A 20,773-nucleotide genomic window follows, 5' to 3' on the forward strand; every position below is an offset into this window, starting at 1 on the left:
TCTGATTGAACTAAGAAGCACATGCCTCAGGTGTGTATTTTTTGTCTTATAGTCCTGTCTAATCTTTGTCTGAAGAGTGGGCTTTGGGAATGGTTTCAGTTCTGGGTCAACAGAGTGCCTGGGAGTCATAGTTTTGGGGGTTCCTTCAGTCTCTCAGACCATTAAGTCATCTTTTTTATGTGAATTTGAGTTCTGCTTCACATTTTTCTTCTGCTCTGTCTGAGATTCTTTGCTGTGTTCCCTGTCAGGGTGGTCATTGGTGGTAGCTGGGTACCATCTAGTTCTTCTGGTCTCAGTCTGGTGGAGTCTCTGGTTTATGTGGAACTTTAGTCCCTTGTTTTTGTTGTTGTGTGCCATTGAGTCAACCCTGAATCATAGTGGTCCTATAGGACAGAGTAGAACTGCCCCATAATGTTTCCAAGGAGCAGCTGGGGGATTTGAACTGCTGACCCTTTTGATGAGCAGCCTGAACTCTTAACCACTTTACCACCAGGGCTCCCGTTGGGCTAATATTTTCCTTGTATCTTTGGTTTTCTTCATTTTCCTTTGCTCCAAGTGGGATGGGACCAATTGATGTATATTAGATGGCCATTCACAAGCTTTTAAGACCCCTGATGCCAACTCACCAAAGTGGGATGCAGAACATTTTCTTAATAAACTTTGTTATAAGGGTGGCAGTTGGTACTCACCCTATAGCACCATTGAAGAGAAGCCCTGGCTATTGGCTTCTGTAGAGATTACAGGCAAGAAAACCTTAGCGAGCAGTTCTACTCTGTAACACACAAGGTCTCCACGAGTCGGACTCAACGGCACAAGACAATAACAATGTATCTATACCAATTGTCTTGTGGTTAGTATTAGCCTGATGTATCTTTTTCCAAACTTTTAATTTCAAACTTTGTGTGCCCAACCTTTGTATCTTCCAAGTTACAAATTTGTCCCCAAGTTGTATTTGTTCTGCTTTTAATTCCCATCAACTGTGTTTTTTACTTCAGCTACTGTATTTGTATTACACTTGTTTCCTTTGTATGCTCTTATTATTAGTTTCATATTGCTAATTTCTTCCCTTATTTCTTAATAAGTCTGTTAAGCCAATTTTAAATCCTTGGACTGTTTCAACATTTCTGCTTCTGATGGAATTTATACTCTGTATTTGATTTTCTTTGGAGATGACCACGCTTCTCCAGTGCCTTGCTGTCATGGTCTATTAGCTCATTTTTCGTGGGTGGGGGTGGGGCTATTGGCCTCCCTGTGGGTTGACATCTGTGGAAGAAGACTTGGACCCCGTGTACCTCAGCCCCAAGGAGGTGGGGTGGGGATGGATCGGTCCAGGCACCTGCGTGCTATCCTCAATCACTCCTCCCCCAGAAAAACAACTCCTCAGGGCAGCCTTTTGCCCTCTGTCCCCAGGGAGAAGCTGTTTTGGAGGAGACACACCTTGGGTTGTAATTCTCCTGCCCTCGGGGGTTGGAAGGGGAGGTGCTGGGAAAGCTGAGCAGCTGCCTGGCAGGTGTTTTTCCCCACCCTTTTTTTTTTTTTTTTTTTTTTAGCTCCTTATGAGCACAGAACTTCTGAGACACCTGGATTTTATTCCTGGGGACACCTGGACCAGAGATCTGAGTCTGCCTTGGTTGGAACAGGCACTGTTTGTTCTAGGTGGCCTTGGCAGGGGAGAAGCAAGAGCAGGTGCCTACAGTTCCTTTTCTATTTTATCCTTTTCACAGCCAGCCCACTGAGTCCTGCTCCTGGCCAAAGCCCCACATCCCTTCACAACAGCCCCCCTATAAGCCCAGAGCTTCCTATAATTTTATCCATTTTCCCTCTATAATTTCTCCTGCGTTTATCTTGGGGGAGTCAGCGGTTTTGCTAATTCAGCAACCTAGTTGAAACCCAAATTCATTCAATAGCTGTTTACTGAGGGCCCACTTCTAGGCACTGGTTGGGTGCCACAAAACCTTCCGTGAATGAGGCCAGCTCATTCCTTGTCCCACAAAGGAGCTTATAGAGCGGTGAGACAGATATTAAATAAACAGTTTTACAGATAGACAATTCGTGGTAATCTGATCACTTCTAGAAAGGAGACAGACTAGGAGCTATGAGAATGTAAGGGGAACTCGGCCTAGGAAGTCAGAGAAGGCTTCCTGGAAGAAGTGGCATTTGAATGGGTGCTGGGATACTGGAGAAATGTTAAGCATTAGCCATGTGAGGGTGGGGGTGGGTAACAGCATTCCAGACGGAAAAGGGCATCCAGGCTGCATGGTGAGAAGGCACGTAGAGCCATTGAGGAGCTGGCAGGGGGTCAATGAGCCCAGAGTGGAACAAGCAAGGACATGAGCAATGCTGGGGAGAAATCTTACAGGGTCTTCCTCATGGGCAGTGCTAAGGACTTGGGGATTTATTCTAAAAGCATTGGGAAGCCACTGGAGCATTTAAGTAGGGGAGTGCTAGGGTCAGAGTTGCTGTTTTAGGAGATGACTCTGCAACAAGGAGAGGAGCACAGAAGCAAGCAGGAAAGGAAGCAGAGAGACCCATGAGGAAGCTACTGCAGAGCCCAGGTGAAGATGGTGGTGGCTGGGTGTCTCAGGCTGGGTTCTCTAGAGAAGCTAAATCATACATGACTCTAAGGTTGCTTCTGTAATGATCTTAAGCCACAAATGGATGAGTTACTTATGATGTGGCTTAGAAGTAGAAAACTTCTGAACTTAGATATGGAAAGATGGAATTATGTGTAGAATGTGGTAAAAAATCCTTTAAGTTGACCTTGCCCATTCATACTGTGGTTAAAGAAAAGATAATCTTTATAAACTAGCCTTGAGATGTAAGTCTAAACAACCTCCTGAATCTCCAACCTTGAAGAAAAGGTGTGACATTGCTTAATCTTTAACCCTGGAGAGAAGACATAGCACTGGCCCTTATCCTGGGAGGTCAAGGTGAAGGATTCACATGTTGTTGTTGTTGTTAGGTGCCATTAAGTTGGTTCTGACTCATAGCGACCCAATGTACAGCAGAAGGAAATACCACCTGGTTCTGTGGCATCCTTACAATCGTTGCTGTTTGAGCCCATTGTTGCAGCCATTGTGTCAATACATCTAGTTAAGGATTTTCCTTTTTCACTGACCCTCTACTTTACCAAACATGATGTCCTTCTCCAGGGGCTGATCCCTCATGATAACATGTCCAAAGTACATGAGATGAAGATTGCCATCCTCACTTCCAGGGAGCGTTCTGGCTGTACTTATTCCAAGACAGCTTTGCTTGTTCTTCTGGCAGTCCATGGTATATTCAATATTCTTCACCAATACCATAATTCAAAGGTATCAAATCTTCTTTGGTCTTCCTTATTCCTTGCTCAGCTTTGAAGCCATTGAAAATATCATAGCTTGGGTCAGGTTCACATTAGTCCTCAAGGTGACATCTTTGCTTTTCAGCGCTTTAAAGAGGTCTTTCACTGCAGATTTGTCCAATGCAAGGAGATTTGATTTTCTTGACTGCTGCTTCCACGAGTGTTGATTGTGGATCCAAGTAAAACGAAATCCTTGACAACTTCAATACTTTCTCGGTTTATCATGATGTTGCTCATTGGTCCAGTTGTGAGGATTTTCTTTTTCTTTATGTTGAGGTGCAATCCATACTGAAGGCTGTAGTCTTTGATCTTTGTCAGTAAGTACTTCAAGTCCTCTTCACTTTCAGCAAGCAAGGTTGTGTCATCTGCATATGGCAGATTGTTAATGAGACTTCCTCCAATCCTAAAGCCCTGATCTTCTTCATATAGTCCAGCTTCTTGGATTATTTGTTCAGCATACAGATTGAATAAATATGGTGAAAGGATACAACCCTGATGCACACCTTGTCTGATTTTAAACCACGTAGTATCCCCTTGCTCTGTTCAAATGACTGCCTTTTTGTCTATGTACATGTTCCACATGAGCACAATTAAGTGTTCTGGAATTCCCATTCTTCTCAATGTTATCTATAATTTGTTTTGATCCTCACAGTCAAATGCCTTGGCATAGTCAATAAAATACAGGTAAACATCTTTCTGGTATTCTTTGCTTTTAGGCAAGATCCATCTGACATAAGCAATGATATCCCTTGTGCCACATCCTCTTCTGAATCTGGCTTGAGTTTCTGGCAGTTCCCCGTTGATGTACTGCTGCAACCATTTTTGAATGATCTTCAGCAAAATTTTACTTGCGTGATATTAATGATATTGTTCAATAATTTCTGCACTCTGTTGGATCACCTTTCTTTGGAATAGGCACAAATATGGATCTCTTCTAGTCAGCTGACCAGGTAGCCGTCTTCCAAATTTCTTGGCATAGATAAATGAGCACCTCCAGCACTGTGTCTGTTTGTTGAAAACATCTCAATTGGTATTCCATCAATTCCTGGAGCCTTCAATACAACTTGGACTTCTTCTTTCAGTAGCGTTGGTTCTTGATCACATGCTACCTCCTGAAATGGTTCAATGTGGACCAATTCTTTTTGGTACAGTGACCCTGTGTATTTCTTCCACCTTCTTTTGATGTTTCCTGCGTTGTTCAATATTTTGTCCATAGAATCCTTCAAAATTGCAGCTCAGGGCTAGAATATTTCCTTGTGTTCTTTCAGCTTGAGAAATGCCAAGCATGTTCTTCTCTTTTGGTTTTCTATCTCCAGGTCTTTGCATATTTCATCATAATGCTTTGTCTTCTTGAAATCGTATGTTCAGCTCTTTTACTTCATCATTTCTTCCATTCACTTTAGCTATTCTATGTTCAAGAGCAAGTTTCAGAGTCTCTTCTGACATCCATTTTGGTCTTTTATTTCTTTCCTGTCTTTTTGACGACATTTTGCTTTCTTCATTTATGATGTCCTTGATGTTATCCCACAACTCCTCTGGTCTTTGGTCATTAGTGTTCAATGCATCAAATCTATTCTTGAGATGGTTTCCAAATTCACGTGGAATATACCAAAGGTCATATTCTGGTTCTGGTGGACTTACATTCACATATAAATCCTGAATTTCTGCTCACTCACTGAGAGAAGGCAGAGATAGGACCTCCCAGTAGTGTCTGACTTCTCCAAAGAGTCCAGACTGAGGCTCTGGACTGAGATTTGGTCTCCTGCTGCTGAACTTGAACCCTAACTAGGAGGGACCTCTGCTGATTCGAGCTATGGTTGAACTTTACTCGTGAGACTATTCATCCAAATTAAGAAGACTGAAGTCTAAAGATTTGGACTCTAACCACTGAACAAACATTGTAATTGTTAATTCTGACTCTCCAGTTCTAAATGAATGTCCTGAGGTCTCACCTGCATGCCTTGCCATAACTAGCTTGTAATTAACCAAGCAAATTTATTCATAACAAACCTGAGTATCTCTCTATTAATTTCTAAGATTAAAATCCTACATGGCTATGGTCAAGTACTCTTTGAAAACCCATTGCTGTTGAGTGGATTCTGACTCAGCAACCCTATAGGAGAGAGTAAAACTGTCCCGTAGGGTTTCCAAGGAGCGGCTGGTGGATTCAAACTGCTGCTGACCTTTTGGTTAGCAGTCGTAGCTCTTAACCACTGTGCTACCAGAGGACCAAAATGCGTCCATTGCATTTTACAGCCTGGAGATCATTGCAGGTCACAGCAATGGCAGTTTCAGTGAAGTGTGGGGGAGGGGTGCAAGTGGGTTGGAGTGAATTGAGAACAGGACGATGAAGACAGCCGGGGTGGTTCTGTTTAGATATCTGTGAGTGTGGATATAAATGTATTCCTATGTGGTGACTGCACATTCTAGATTTCCCAGGACAGTACCGTTTAAAAAATTGTAATTCTTTCTAACAAAGGCAATTCAATAAAAATATATTTAAGTATAATTTGATCTTCATAATTTAGTAAAAATCTTCTTGTAAAATATACAAATCAGAAAAATCATTGAATTAAGACCACTTGTCTTAATTTTTAAGGAGCCGTGGTGGCGCAGTGGTTAACTGAAAGACTGGCAGTTTGAACCCAGCAGCTGCTACTTGGAAGCAAAAATGTGGCAGTCTGCTTCTGTAAAGATCACAGCCTTGGAAACCCTATGGGGCAGTTCTTCTCCATCCTATAGGGTCGTTATGAGTTGGAATCGCCTCAACGGGAAAAGGTTTGGTTTTTTTGGATCTCATTTTTTGTTCATAAAAATTTTTGTTTGTTAAGAAGCCCAACTAATATTGGTTATTTCCGCAATGCTGCCATTGCTCAGATGATTTCTGATGCACAGTTGAAGGACTGAGTTGTTGCTTGGGGGGAAACTCCACAATGCGTCAGGGAAACTCCCACGGGTTTTGAGCAGTGGTCACAGTGCTGGCATAGACATACTTGAGGAAAAGAAAGCTGTTGGCCTGAGGGTGTCTGAGGGGACACTCATAAGGATGAGTCGCCTCACTTCTGCAGGCCCTAGTTACTCAGTGAGCAGACAGGCCTGCTTGACACAGTAGGAAGGATTAGCTGGATTGAATATTAACCAGAAAAAAAGTTAGTCGAGGTGAACAAACTACTCAGAGCTCCCTGAGTCACTTGGCAAATTCAGTCATGGGCTATGGACTTCGGATGTTTTCTTCACTTTTAAGCACGGTGAAGCCTGTAGTTTCTAGGTTGCTCAAATCTGTACTTCTGTGTCTGAATCATAGGGCATGATTGATCTCTCTGCTCTGTATTCAGTTTCATCTATTTAATAGCTCCTTTGACAGTTGAAGAGAAGTTACAACCCGGCACACCCACCCACCCACACATACATACACACACACACAAATCAATACTTATCCTTACTATGGAGCCCTGGTGGTGCTGTAGTTAAGAGCTTGGCTACTAACCAAAGACTGGCAGTTCGAATCCACCAGGCGTTCCTTGGAAACCCTATGTATGGGTGGTTCTACTCTGTCCTATAGGGTTGCTAGGAGTTGGAATTGACTCTCAGCAACTTTTTGTCTTTTTTTAAATCCTTGCTATGTGCACTGCTCTTTTCTGTCTCTTCCCTCCTCTGCTCTCTGTTCCTCTCTCCTCCCCACCTCTCCCCTCCCCTCCCCTCCCTTCTCTTCTTTTCTATTCTATTTTACCCCATCCCATCCCACCTCATTTCTTCTTTTTTAATGTTGTCTGAGATTCACTAACTTGATTTCCCAACCCTCTAAGAGACCTCAGGCTGCAGTTTAGAAAAACGTTGATTTGGACAGAGATAAAGGAAACCCACAGGCCATTGTGAAATGGGAGGGGGAGGGGGGCATTTAAAATAAAACAAAACAAAGGTGAAGTTATTCTTCCGGGTAAAATGAGCCAAGCTCCTGCAATGGAAGAACCTCTGCTGCCGGCCTCAGGGCCACCTGCAGGGCCACCTCTCCCATTTGTGACCACAGGGCCATCGCTCCATCCCACAGTGGCCCCTGGTGTCCTCTCCCTCCATCCCAGTCAGTGTTTCCAAACTGCAGGCGGGATCTCTTAGTGCATCATGAAATTAATTTAGTGCGTCTCAGCATTAGAAAAAGTGAAATAATAGAGTCAGTAGAAAATAGTAGAGCACACAGCATGCGGTAAGTATTGACCTGTTTCAGGTGTGTGTGTATTGAAGACATGGTGTGTGTGAGTGTGTTGTGTGGACAGTGTGTGGTTGAGGTGTGGGGTCTGTGTGGTATGTGTAGGTGGGGTGTGTGGTTGTGGTGTATGTGATGTGCTGTGGTGAGTATGTCATGTGTGTGGTAAGTATGGTGTGTGTGTATGTGCGGGTATGTGGTATATGCATGCTCTGTGTGTGAGTGTGTGTAAGATACTGGGTTGCAGCCAGAGGTGGCTTTACCCTGAGGCTACTGGACACATCATCGGGAAAGACCAACCGATAGAAAAGGACATCATGTTTGGTAAAGTAGAGGGTCAGCAAAAACAAGGGAAACCCTCAGTGAGATGACTGACTCAATAGTCACAACAATGGACTCACACATACCAACAATCACGAAGGTGGTATAGGACCAGGCAACGTTTCCTTCTGTCATACATAAGGTAGCCCTAAGTTGGAGCCGACTCGATGGCAGCTAAAACAAGCCAAAAAACCGACTGCGGTCGAGTGGATTCTGACTCCTAGCGAACCCATAGGGCAGAGCAGAACTGCCCCATAAGGTCTCTGAGGAATCGCTAGTGGATTCTAACTGCTGACTTTTTGGTTAGCAGCTGAGCTCTTAACCACTGTGCCACCAGGGCTCTAGCTAACAACAACCAAAAACCAAACCCAGTGCCATCGAGTCGACTCCGACTCATAGCTAACAACACCCCTCTTTATTTCGCTAGGCTAAGGTGTGTCAGGTAGGGGTCATGCCTGGGTGCCACCTGAGGAGGCGCCAAGGAGTAGTTTCTACAGGCCATCACAGTTCCCGTCGCCAGTTGTGAGAGATCATTCAGCAATTTAAAATTAATTGCCGTAGGCCACTATTTTCCATAGGTAGGCCCCTGATTAGAACTGCCCCCACCCCACAGCCCGGAGAGGATGTGGAAAACCCTGCGTGCCTCTGATCCCAGACTCCAGCTTCAGTCTCTTTGAAAAATTAAATTATAAAATTTTTTTTTTTTTTAAATTGCATACCTCTAAAGTCATGGGGCAGTTCTACTCCATCCTATAGGGTCGCTATGAGTCAGAATCGACTCAAGGGCACTGGGTGCTGGGCACTGGGAAAGTCCTGACAGCGTTTCGTTCTGTTGTACACAGGGTCGTTATGAGTCGGAACCGACTCAACGGCACCTAACAACAACAACCAAGTCCTGACGGGGCCCTGGTGGCACATGCCTAAGAGCTTGGCTGCTAACCCAAAGGTTGGCGGCAGTTTGAATCCACCAGGCACTGCTTGGAAACCCTATGGGGCAGTTCTCTGTCCTCTAGTGCTGCTCTGAGTCGGAATGACTTGAAGACAATGGTGTGACCCCAATACCACCCAGCATGTTTTCTCCTTTTTCAAAATGGGCTACTGAGAGCTTAACATAACTAAAAAATAATAATAAATAACTAAGGCCATGATAAACCTATAAGTTGTTCTTCCTCTGCCTGCCTCCTTCACATACCTCTGTTAATGCCTTTGTTTTGATCAAATGTTAATGACTTTGTTCTTTGTTTTAAACTGATGCAAATAACCTTTTGTTCTGTCAGGACTACCTGTGGCATCCAAACCCCACAGGAAAGTTGGAGCCCAGGTATCAGACATGTAAAGAAATATCTGGCAGGAGACTACAAAGACACTTGTAACCCTTGTAAGAGTCTATATAAGCTCTAATGTAAAATTGCTCTTTGGAGGGTAACAATGGGTTTACTTTGTTTTTGTTTTTAAATCCTGGCATACCTAGTAGTTAGAATAATCTCTTTGTAATGCCAGTGTACATTGAATCCTACTTTAAGCAAAGAAGTGTTCTTTCCTGGTCACATCTACCGTACTGGTGATAGTAGTGGTATATTTTGCATAAAATCTCTGATACATGATTGCCTAAAGAAGTAATACAGTACTTTTCGAGTGATCTTTATTTGCAATAACTGGTTATAAAATAAGATAGCTGATGACTGTTTAAGGGTATTCGTTTATCCTTAAGGAAACTCTCTGGACCTAATATACAGCCACCCCCCGTCCATCTGTCAGTGGAGGCTTGAGGGTTGCCACGATGCTGAACAGGCTCAGTGGAGCTTCCAAGCTAAGATGGACTAGGAAGAAAGGTCTGGCTATCTACTTCCGAAAATCAGCCAATGAAAACCCTGCGGATCACAACTGTCTGGTCCCCAACTGATCATGGGGATTGCTCAGGACCAGGCAGTGTTACCTTCCATTGCACATGGGTTCGCCACAAGTCAGGGGCCACTCAATGGCAGATAACAACAACAGACCACATTTTAAGACTGTAGTTACGGATAGCTGGTCCAGGGATCAGTTAGCGTGACCCTCCCTCCCCAGAAAAACCTAGATAACTGACCTTGTCCCAGTGGCAATGCTCTAAGTTGGGACACATTGGGCTTGGCCCCATTGGCCCGGGGAGTCTGAGGGCACTACACTGCACCACCCTCTGCAGGCAGACTGCTGCTGTCTAACTCTGGGATTGATGAGGCACACCCGGCCCAGCAGGGCGGCTCCAGCTAGCAGAACTGCCCCTCCCCCCGGGGTGTGTGACGTTGGGGTGGAAGGGACAAATCAGAAGGGAGGCGATGAGGCTGGGCTGAGAGCTCTGGGATGCCCTTACTCACTTGGCTTTATTGTTTGCATATCCTCGTTTCGTGCCTCCGAAACCTGACACAGGCTTCTGCTGTTCCTGACCTCAGAGACTTCCGTGTCTTGAGGTGTGTGAACTCGCGGGACTTATCCTAGCGGTGCCTGGAACTGGGCTTACTACCCATCTGAGTACACCATTGATGAGCGCTGATATGGCGGTGGGACAGAGATCTTTTAAATATTGGGTTGTCAGAGTAGCATTAAAAACAATACAGGCTGTATAATTTTTAAAAAGAATAAAAAAAGTATGTATTGAGAAACGGGCTTTGGGAATGGTTTCAGGCAAAGATTAGACAAGCCTATAAAACAAATGAAAAGAAAAAAAAAGTACACGTGAGGAACATGCTTCTTAGTTCAATCAAATATAAGAGACCAAATGGGCAGCTCCTGTTCAAAAGCAGGATGAGAAGGCAGGGAGGGACAGGAACTGGTCCAGTAGACACAGGGAACCCGGGGTGGAAAGGGGGAGTATGCTGTCACATTGTGGGGATTGTAGCCAATGTCACAAACAATATGTGTATAAATTTTTTAATGAGAAATTAACCTGAACTGTAAACTTTCACCTAAAGCACAACTAAAAAAAAAAAAAAAAAAGTACTTTTAAAGGATACAAAATTGAAAGTACCTTTTTTTTTTTACCTTATTAGCGTCTGCAGCTTCTTTTCTGCTGGGGAATGGCTCCCTCTGCTGGGCATTGTGACAAAAGCCAAATAAACTCATTTCCGTCGATTCCGATTCAGAGCTGACTTACCTGTGGTGTCAGAGTAGAACTGCCCCATAGGTTTCCAAGGATGTAATCTTTACAGAAGCAGACTGCCACATCTTTCTCCCATGGAGCGGCTGCTGGGTGCGAACTGCTGACCTTTTGGTTAGCAGCCTAGCTCTTAACCACTGCACTACCAGGACCACCCTGAAACTCATGAACTTCATGTTTGGACAGTAGAGAATTAAGAACGAAGCACTTAGATTTTTCTTTGTAGAGTTCTTCACCTGTAATCAGGATTCTCTGGGTGTTGCAAACAGTTAACGTGCTTGGCTTCTAACCAAAAGGTGAGTCCACCCAGAGGTACCTCAGAAGAAAAGCCTGGCAGTCTACTTCAGAAAAATCAGCCATTGAAAACCCTATGGATCAAAGTTCTACTCTGACACACGTGGATCTCCCTGAGTTGGAGTTGACTCAATGGAAGCTTTTTTTTTTTTTTTTCATCTATAATCAAGGTTGATATTTAAAAATATTTAGCAACTGGTGGGGCTTCCTACTGGGTCAAGCATTAACACTTTGGAGGCTGGACCGTGAGGAGGTGGTGGGGAGGGTTCTGGGGTAGGGGCTGAGTGGCCGGGGCAGGGTGGGGAGGACAAAGTGTGGGTAGAAGTGAGAGTGGGTAGGGTGTTCGGGACAGTGCATGTCCCAGTCAGGGAAAGAGCAACTAATGTGGAGGGTACAACTATACCTCGGCACACAGCTAAAGATCAGCTGGCCTGTAATCAAACAAAAATAGTTTTCTAATGTCTTTTTTTTTAAAAAAATAAAACTACAAATCTTTACCTTACTGGGTTGCTCCAAGCAAATACTTTTGTTGAACACACATTCCTTGTAAGATGGGTTAATGCTATCATCTCACTCTCTCCTGTCTGGTTGCCTTGTGTTGTCAAGGCTGTGCGTAAGACAAGTCTGTATTTAGTGCATTACAGCAAAAAAAAGAAAAAAAAACTCTTTTTTTTTTTTTAAGTATGTTAAAATTCCAGGGCTTTGAACCGGTTCTTCTGGTTTGAACCCCTCCTGAGAATTTGTATTTCTACCAAGTTCCCAGGAAGTTATGCATAAGAATCACCTGGGCACCTTGTTAAAATGTAGGTTCTGATTCAGTATATGGGGGGGGGGGCAGAAATGCAAATTCTCAGCAGGGACCTTTTTATAAATGTAAATTCTCAGCAGGGGTTTGTTCCAGTTAGAAGCCTGCTTTGTACCGTCTTTTTTCAGCCTTGTGTTACAGCTTTGAAGCAGTAGCAATCCACAGTGTGTTCCAAGAAGCTATGGCCAGGAGGCAAAAATCAGCCCCTACTACCACTAATGACCGCCCTGACAGGGAACAAAAAAGAGCAGGAGAAATATGTAGAACAGAACTCAAATTCACTTAAGAAGACCAGACTTAAATGTCTGACAGAGACTGAAGGAACCCCCAAAGCCATGGCTCCCAGACACACCATTAACCCAGAACTGAAGCCATTCCCGAAGCCCACTCTTACAGACATAGACAGGAAAGTGCTTCTTAGTTCAAAAAGAAAAAAAAAAAAAAATCAGCCCTTAGAATAATGCTTGACACATAGTAGGAGCCCTATAAACATTGTTTGAGGAAGTGGATGGTGACTGGACACCAGGAAATGAAAGCACAGGCAGTCCTGGGCTCCAAATGTGGGTAGTTGCTCGACTCTTCTAAATTGCTTTCGTAAAACAAGATTTCTCCTTGTACTGTGCAGTCTGGGGACAATGACGGCACACTTTTGTGAAGTGTACAGAACACCCTTTTCTGGACACAAATGAGAGAAGTAAGGGCTAAAGCACAGAAAAGCTTGGCCTTCCAACCTCAGTGTCCATACCCAGTCCTTTAATAATTATAATACAACCAATCAGCTGCCATTGAGTTGACTCTGACTCACGGTGACCCCACATGTGTCGGAGTAGAACTGTGCTCTGGAGGGTTTTCAATGGCTGACCTTTTGGAAGAAGGTCGCCAGGCCTTTCTTTCGAGGTGCCTCTGAGTATGCTAACCTTCAACATTTCGGTTAGCAGCTGAGCACGCAGTTTGCATCACCCAGTGATTTCTGTCTGATAGTAATAAAATACCCAAACCCACTGCCATCAAACTGATTCTGACTCATTGCAGCCGCACAGGATTTCCAAGGCTGTAAATCTAAAAATGTAAAAAAAAAAAAAAAATTGTTTTGAAAATCTCCGCAGAAGCAGACTGCCACATCTTTCTCCTGCGGAGCCATTGGTGGTTTTGAACCATTGACATTTCTGTTAGTAGTCAAATGCTTTAACCACTGTGCCACCAGGGCTTCTTAGTCTGATAATAGGGACTGTTCTGGGGCATCTAGGCTGGCCGGAGGGGAAAGAGTGTAGCCACTCCATTCCTCTTGGAGGGATAAGGCAGCTTCCACTTACTCCCAATGCATTCAAGAAACATTCATGAAGTGCCTTCCATGTGCACTGGTGGCGCCATGGTTAAGAGCTGGGTTACAAACAGAAAGGACAGCTGTTGGAATTCACCAGCCGCTCCCTGGAAACCCTATGGTGCAGTTCTATTCTGTCCTACAGGGTCGCTATGAGTCGGAATCGACTCGACAGTAACGTGTTTGGTTTCCATGTGCACGGGACATACGGGGGTACAACATGAACACGAGGGAGGTAGACTCTGCTTCTCTGATGTTAGACCCTCGTGGGGGAGTGACATCTTCACAAGTGATTGTAATTGTGATGAGTGTAATTAGGGAGAAGCCAGGGGTGATGGGGCAATCTGAGAGTGGAAAATGGACCCATCTCCAGGTGTGAGGGGCTGGGAAAGCTCACCCAAGGTGGTCAGTGTTACCGGTCAAATTATGTCTCCCAAAAGATACATTGAAGACCTTATTTGGAAATACAGGCAGTCCCCAGGTTAGGAAGGAGTTCCGTTCTTAAATCCGCCTTTAAGTTGTATTTGTACAAAAGACAGAACAGTTAAGTACACTTCGTGTCTAACACCAGTTAGTCAAACGTTTGTCTTAGTGTGTAGTATCTAGTGTACCTTTCTATGCATAAAAACATTAAAGAAACGCTTCCAGATACACTGAAACAACTTTAACATAATAACAGTAATAATGACAGTAGGTTTTGATGAATGTTGCAAAGCCTGTTTGCTGTTGTGTGTCCCTTCTCCACGGCTGAAGAGATACCTACAGGGCGAACATTATCGTAAACACCCAGAAGATTCTGTTCTGTAAAATCTTGGAGACCAATTAGATATTTTATTGTAGACTGTGAACTAAAAAATCTGTGTTGTACCACTGGGCACATTTCGGCTGGGATTTGAACTCTCCTCAGCAGAGGCAGGGAGGGTTGGGGGCGTGCGTGGGATGGTGCTGGGGCCAAACAGATCATTCTCCCCTCACCTTCTCACCACATCTGTGAACCCCACGCACCAACTGTGAGGCCCCCTGCCTCGGGGTGCAAGGGAGCAACTGCCAACCAGGGTGTGCTAAAGAGCCAGCCAGGTGCCTAAGGGTTGGGGAGAGGACGCTCAGGGAAAGCCAAGTTCTCCACGGACCCCCGGAAACCATTTGGAAGTAGAGAGGTCAGGTATCCATGACTGCCCCCGCCCCCCCCCGCCCCGCCCCAGCCACCAAAGACGCTGCAATAGTGAAATCCCACATGCCTAAGGTAGGGGAATCAGAAGCTCAGAGACGTGCTTCGATGGACCCCGGCTGCACAGCACCTAGAGCCCAGCGGGATGCGGTGGGGCGGAGCTGGGTAAGGCGGCACAGGAGAGGCAGGCCGTGCCCAGCGCGGTGCACTGACCCCTTGTACTCAACACGTACAGCGGGCACCCTCGTCCCAGCTGCCGGCTGCCACCGCCTGCAGGCCCACGAAGCGGAGGTGCTTGGGGTACGCGGGCGGTGGGCGGCCTTTCCGAGCTCCCAGGGAGCCGGGTGCCTGTGCTCCGCTGGCTGCTGGGGCCGCGGCTGGGCGCACCACGTGGCAGGGGCGCACCAGCTGCCCAAGGCCCCACTGCCCAAAGCCCCGATGAGGTGCCTGAGCGCGCAGGAGAAGCGCTGCCCTGGTGGGAGCCCGGCCGAACACTAGACAGTTTCTCCTGGATAGGCTTACTATGGGTGGTACCTAAATCAGCGTTCCTAATCCGGGACTGCCTCTAAGGTCTCTGCAGACGTAACCAAGTTAGGAGGAGTCCATCCCGGATTAGTGTGGGTCCTAAATCCCATATGATCGGTGTCTTTATGAGAAGAGAAGAGATACAAACACAGAGACACGTAGGGAGACCGCCACGCGGCGGTGGAGACAGAGACTGCAGGGATGCGTCTACACGCCAAGGCACGCCAGAGGTTGCCGGTAACGCCAGAAGCTACAAGAAAGGCAGGGAACGGATCTTCCCCTAGAGCCTTCAGCGGGGCATGGCCCTGGGACACCTTGACTTCTAGCCTGCAGAGCTGAGACAGAATGCATTTCTCTCCTTCTAAGCCCCCGGTTTGTTGTGACCCTTACAGCAGTCATGGGAAATGAGCACAATCACCTTTAAGGTGAGACAGGAAGGGGGGGTAGTGGTGTGGGGGACCGTTTCCGGAAGGCAGAACAGCAAAGGGCATCAGGAGCAGGGGTGGGTGGGGGTGGGGGTGGGGGTGGGGGCTGAAATCCAGCAGGAGCTGTCGGGTTTCTTCAGTTCCCCCCCACAGCTCTCTGCTTGCCAGGCCCATATCTGGCTGCACCTGCACAGACGATATGTTGTTAGGTGCCCACGAGTCGGTTTTGACTCACAGTGACCCTATGTACAACAGAACAAAACATTGTCCGGTCTTGCGCCATCCTTATGATTGTTGCTATGTTTGAACCCATTGTTGCCGTACTGTGTTAATCCATCTCCCTGAGGGTCTGCCTCTCTTTTGTTGACCCTCCACCAAGCATGATGTCCTTCTCCAGGGACTGGTCAGAGTCCTTTTCCTGATTCTCACTAGGGCCTGGTGGGCTGGAGGGTGCTGAGGCCTGGTTCACATACTCAAATCCTGAGTTAAAACCTTGGCGCAGTCAGGGTCTGCTCCTCACAAATTACTGTCCTCATCATGCCCTGTACTGGTAGCTCTGTGCAGGGAGAACCACTGTCTGTCTGTTCCTGCAGGGCAGAGGATTTGCCTGACTTCACCCCTCCCACCCCCTGCATAAACCCTCACTCCTCTGCACACAACCAAATGCCTTACTGGTTTACAATCCACTAGAGTTGGAGCCCTGGGCACACAGCGGTTAAGCTTTGAGCTGTTAAGCAAAAGGTTGGCAGTTTGAATCCACCAGCTGCTCCATGGAAACCCTGTGGGGAAGTTCTATTCTGTCCTATAGGGTCACTCTGAGTCGTAATCAACTTGGTGGAAGTGGTTTTGTTTTTTTTTTAGAATTGCCCAGGGTCTTGGTCTGTTGCGGCCATCACTCTATGCCCAGTGTGTGGCACGTAATGTGTGTGTTGAGTGGATCTCTTTTCAAAGATACGGGGGACTTCTCCCTGGGAACCTTCTTACTCTGGCTGAATCCAGCTGTCACTGTGACACCCATTCGGCACCCACTTCTGGGGACCCTGTCTGCAACTCTCAAAGGTGCTGCATACTCCCACTCTCTGGAGCAACGCCAGACCTCCAGACCCCACCAGGAGCAAAAGAAAACAGCCCCAGAGAGCACGGGGGACCACAGTCCTGATGCTGCTGAAGCAACCCGAAGTGCCCCTTCCTGGCTCATTAACCCTTATTTTACCCGCAGTGATAATGGCTTTCATTTTCTGTGTCCCAGCCTCCTGCAGATTAGAAATTGCAAAGGAGGAGGCATGGTTAATTGAGGATGGGGTGGAAAGAAGGTGTTATGGGTTGAACTGTGCCCCCCAAAATAATATGTATTGGAATCCTAACCTCTGTACCTGTGAATATAATCCCATTTGGGAACAGGGTTTTCTTTGTTATGTTAATGAGGTCCTATCAGTGTAGGGTGTCTTAGACCAATCACTTTTGAGATATAAAGGAAGCAGAAAAGGCACAGAAGAAAGACACAGGGGGCAGACCAACAGTCGCTGAAGACGAAGGAGGCCGACCGTCTCAAAGCCCAGGGGCCCCAAGAGTGGCCGGCTAGAGAGTCTGAGACAAGGACTCCCCCCGAGCCCCCGGAGAGGGGCTTCCCCTAGAGCCAGCTCCCTGAATTTGGACTTCTAGCCTCCTAGACTGAGCGAAAATAAATTTGTGTTTGTTAAAGCTTACCCGCTTGTGGTATTTCTGTTACAGCAGTGCTGGGTAACTCAGACAAGGGAGGGAGGGGGCTCGGAGGGTTAGGAACCTGGACATTACGGACAAGTGGCAATGGATCGTTCACCCGCCATCATCCTGCCATTGGAGCTGGAGAAAGGTCTTACCGGTTCTGGTCAGGATTTGCTTGCTCAGCCTCAGCTGCTGCTGTGAGGGTTCACCGACAATCCTTTCAGGGATGGTGGTTGCCAAGCGAACTCCCTTCTGTTCCTCCTTCTCAGCATTATCTCCTGAGCCACCCACGGAACTGACATTGCCAACTCTGGTCACGTGCAAAAGCCAGATAACAACCATCCAGCATTTCAGTCTCAACATTGGACAAGCTCCAACTTTGTGACCCCTCAACCCTGAATAACGTAATTCCCACTGAGTTGCTAAGATGCTTAACCTTGAGAAATTTCTTGCTTACACAATATTTTATTTTTTTTTCTTTTTCTGGCTTCTGCCTTGTGGTTTAGATGTCACATCTTAACTTCTTCTTCCCTGAAGGGACAGCCCAGTACTGTGTCTGATCCACCCCTCAGCTAAAGTTCACTGGCTCTGCTCTGTTGCTTCTTAGCCAGTCTCCCCCTCGGGCTGTCTTGGAATAACACAGCTGGGATTTGTCACCTCAGCCTGCATAATTCCTGTTTTCTGCATTTAGCCACACTTCTTCCCTTGTTTCCGCATGTACGCCATACTTCTTCCCCCGTTTCCGCGTGTACACCATACTTCTTCCCCCGTTTCTGCGTGTACACCATACTTCTTCCCCCGTTTCCGCTTGTACACCATACTTTTTCCCTGCACCAAAACAGTTGTCATTGAGTCAACTCCAACTCGTGGCAACCCTGTGCGAGTCTGAGTAGAATTGTGCCCCATAGGGTTCTCAGTGGCTGATTTTTCAGAAGTAGATCACCAGGCCTTTCTTCCAAGGCACCTTTGGGTGGACTCAAACTTTTTGGTTAGCAGGTGAGCGCTTAACCATTTGCACCACCCAGATACTCTTAGAAACGGTGATACAGTGAAACTAGCAAGAGCTGAAACTGATGGGACTGCCTTGTTTTTCTGGGTTTCCCAAGTTTTCCGTTGACAGGACGCTTACAACTTTCCTACCACTCTCTATTAAAAATCCTGCCTCAGAAACACCCAGTGAGTTTTCCTTCTCTGGCAGGTTTCCGCCTTACACAGGTTCGGGCTTTCGCGAGTTTTACTGTACTTAGAAGCAAATCACCATGACACAGCCTACCCTGCTCCTCACCCATCCGTGGCTTAGGGAGCTCAGCTGGCCAAGGCAGAGTCCTGTGTACACATCACACATCAAAGGAATAACCTGAATTCCTGAGCTGCCTTTGCTTTCTGAACTGTTGATTGCGATCAGCAGGCCAGCCCTGTGCAGACAGATGAGCTCCAGAAGAGGGGCAGGGGCTGTCCAGTTATCTCGGTTGTGGTTTCTCCTTACTTCAGAGGGCTGTGGGAGTAAGTGACTGCAGTGTCGGGCGTGGGCCCCAGGTTGGCCATTTCTTAGCCTCTGTCTCTCAATTTCCTTGTGTTGGAAATGGGCGTATTAATCCCTGCTGTCCAGGGCTGGTGTGGAGATTCAATAAACCAATTTTGGGAGAGCCCCTGTGCTGGCATAAATGGTCGGCCAATAGTTTTGTGCTGGCAGAAAACTGGTATTTACTCGAGACTGCTGTGCAATTTTTCTTAATAAAAGTATACAAGAGGTATCACCAAGTGAATGTCTACTTAAAACAAGGACAGGTGGAAACTGTCTTAACTGGAGAGTAAGAAAGGCTTAGCGATCTACTTCTGAAAACCAGAGTGAAAACCTGATGGAGCACAATGGCCTGGTCTGCAAATGACCATGGAGTTGCCATGGGACCAGGCATTGCTTCATTCTGCCCTGTGTGGGGTGAGCACGAGTTGGGGGAGGACTGGACGGCAGCTACCAACAGCAAAGAAAAGGTGTGTCTGTTATTACCGTCTCACATGCGTCAGCTAACCCAGCGTGCCTCCTTTCCTTCTCTGCAGGGCTCCACGAGGGATCGTTCTGCTGGTGAACTCGGTTTGCTGGGGGCTGTGATAATTAGGCCAAGGTCAGGCACTCTGTCCCCTGAGGGCCAGTTAGCTCAGCTTGGCTCCATGTCCATACACATTTGATCTTAACCCGGCTGGCAGACTCACAAGTGTGTGAGCGCGTCCCAAAGGACGCCAGGGCTAAGTGTTTCTGTGGTCCAGGCAAACGTTTCCTTTCTGTGGAGAAGCAAGTCCATGGACTGAGCGGTACAGTCGTTACGCCTGAAGGTGGCGCTATTTCTCAAGGAATAAGGCACGTGGCTGCTGCTTTTGAAAGCTGTGTGAAAGGATAGAGTATCAAGGTGCGGGAAGGATCCCCGAGGTATCCTGGTTCAATCCTCTCACTTTATTGGCAAGAAAACTGAGACCCAGAGATATAAAGCACTTGCCCAAAGTCACACCACAGATTTGTGACAGACGCAAGGTTAGACAAGGTCTCCCCAAGCATAGCCTTTTCCAATTCTCACTACACTAAGAGGTTTCCTGGATTCGACTTATGTAAGCACCGGCTTAGGATGGAGTCGTCAGAACGGAACTCCATTGTAAGTTGGGGACTACCTATGGTATGTTCCATGCAATATTTCTGATATACTAAAACAATATTCATTTTTTATCTGAAACTCAAATTTGACTGGAGTTCTGGATTGACTTGTGCCCCTCCAAAAAAAAACCTATGTGGGAGCCTTAATCACTGCACCATAAATGTGACCGTCCTTGGGGAAACAGGGTTTTCTTTGCAGATGTTATCAGATAAGTTCTATGAGGGCATACTGGATTAGTGTGGGTCCTAAGTCCAAACCCTTTTGAGGGCGTCTCATAAGGAGAGATGGGAAGACACATGTCGTGTGATGACCCAGGCAGATGCATCTACAACCGGCAAGACCACCAGACGCTGCGAGACACCCACAGAAGCAATCAATGCAGCTGAGACCCTGATTTGGACTTCCAGCCTCCAGAGCTGTGAGACAATACATTTCTGTTCTTTAAAGCCACCCACGTTGTGCTATTTTGTTATGTGGCCTGGGAAACAAAGACAACTTGGTGTCCTGTATTTTATCTGGCAACCCTCTGTGTGGCCAGTGGCCACTGCACCAGACCCTGATTGGACAGACAGCTTTTTCAGCAGAATGGTCATTTCCCTTCTCTGTCACCTTTGCCTAGTGCCCCAGGCCCTGGGCAGGGACACCGGGAGGCAGTGACCATTTGTGGCCTTGTTGTGTTTTTCCCCAACAGGTGACGACTGATTTGGTTCCTGGGATCTGCCTTGTGTAGTCAGATAAGCGTTCCCTGAACTAAACACCCCTCCCAAGTCTTTTAGTGAATAAACACTGCTCAGGCTACTTCCGGAGCCCTGGTGGCACAGCAGTTAAGAGCTTAGGCTGCTAACCAAAAAGTTGGCAGTTTGAATCTACCAGCTGCTCCTTGGAAAC

At 46.5% G+C, this 20,773-nt stretch overlaps 1 protein-coding gene across 1 annotated transcript in view; it reads right to left on the minus strand.

The window, feature by feature from the left end:
* IFNAR2 (interferon alpha and beta receptor subunit 2) overlaps positions 1-17,522 on the minus strand; it is an 84,160-nt gene extending 66,638 nt beyond the window's left edge. The window contains exon 1 of the mRNA XM_049857933.1: positions 17,396-17,522. The gene's annotated coding sequence lies outside the window, so the exon portion shown is untranslated. The remainder of the gene's footprint in view (positions 1-17,395) is intronic.
* Between the last annotated feature and the right edge of the window lie 3,251 nt (positions 17,523-20,773).

Source organism: Elephas maximus, chromosome 18, assembly GCF_024166365.1.
Source record: "Elephas maximus indicus isolate mEleMax1 chromosome 18, mEleMax1 primary haplotype, whole genome shotgun sequence".
In the NCBI taxonomy this organism is placed as follows: domain Eukaryota; kingdom Metazoa; phylum Chordata; class Mammalia; order Proboscidea; family Elephantidae; genus Elephas; species Elephas maximus.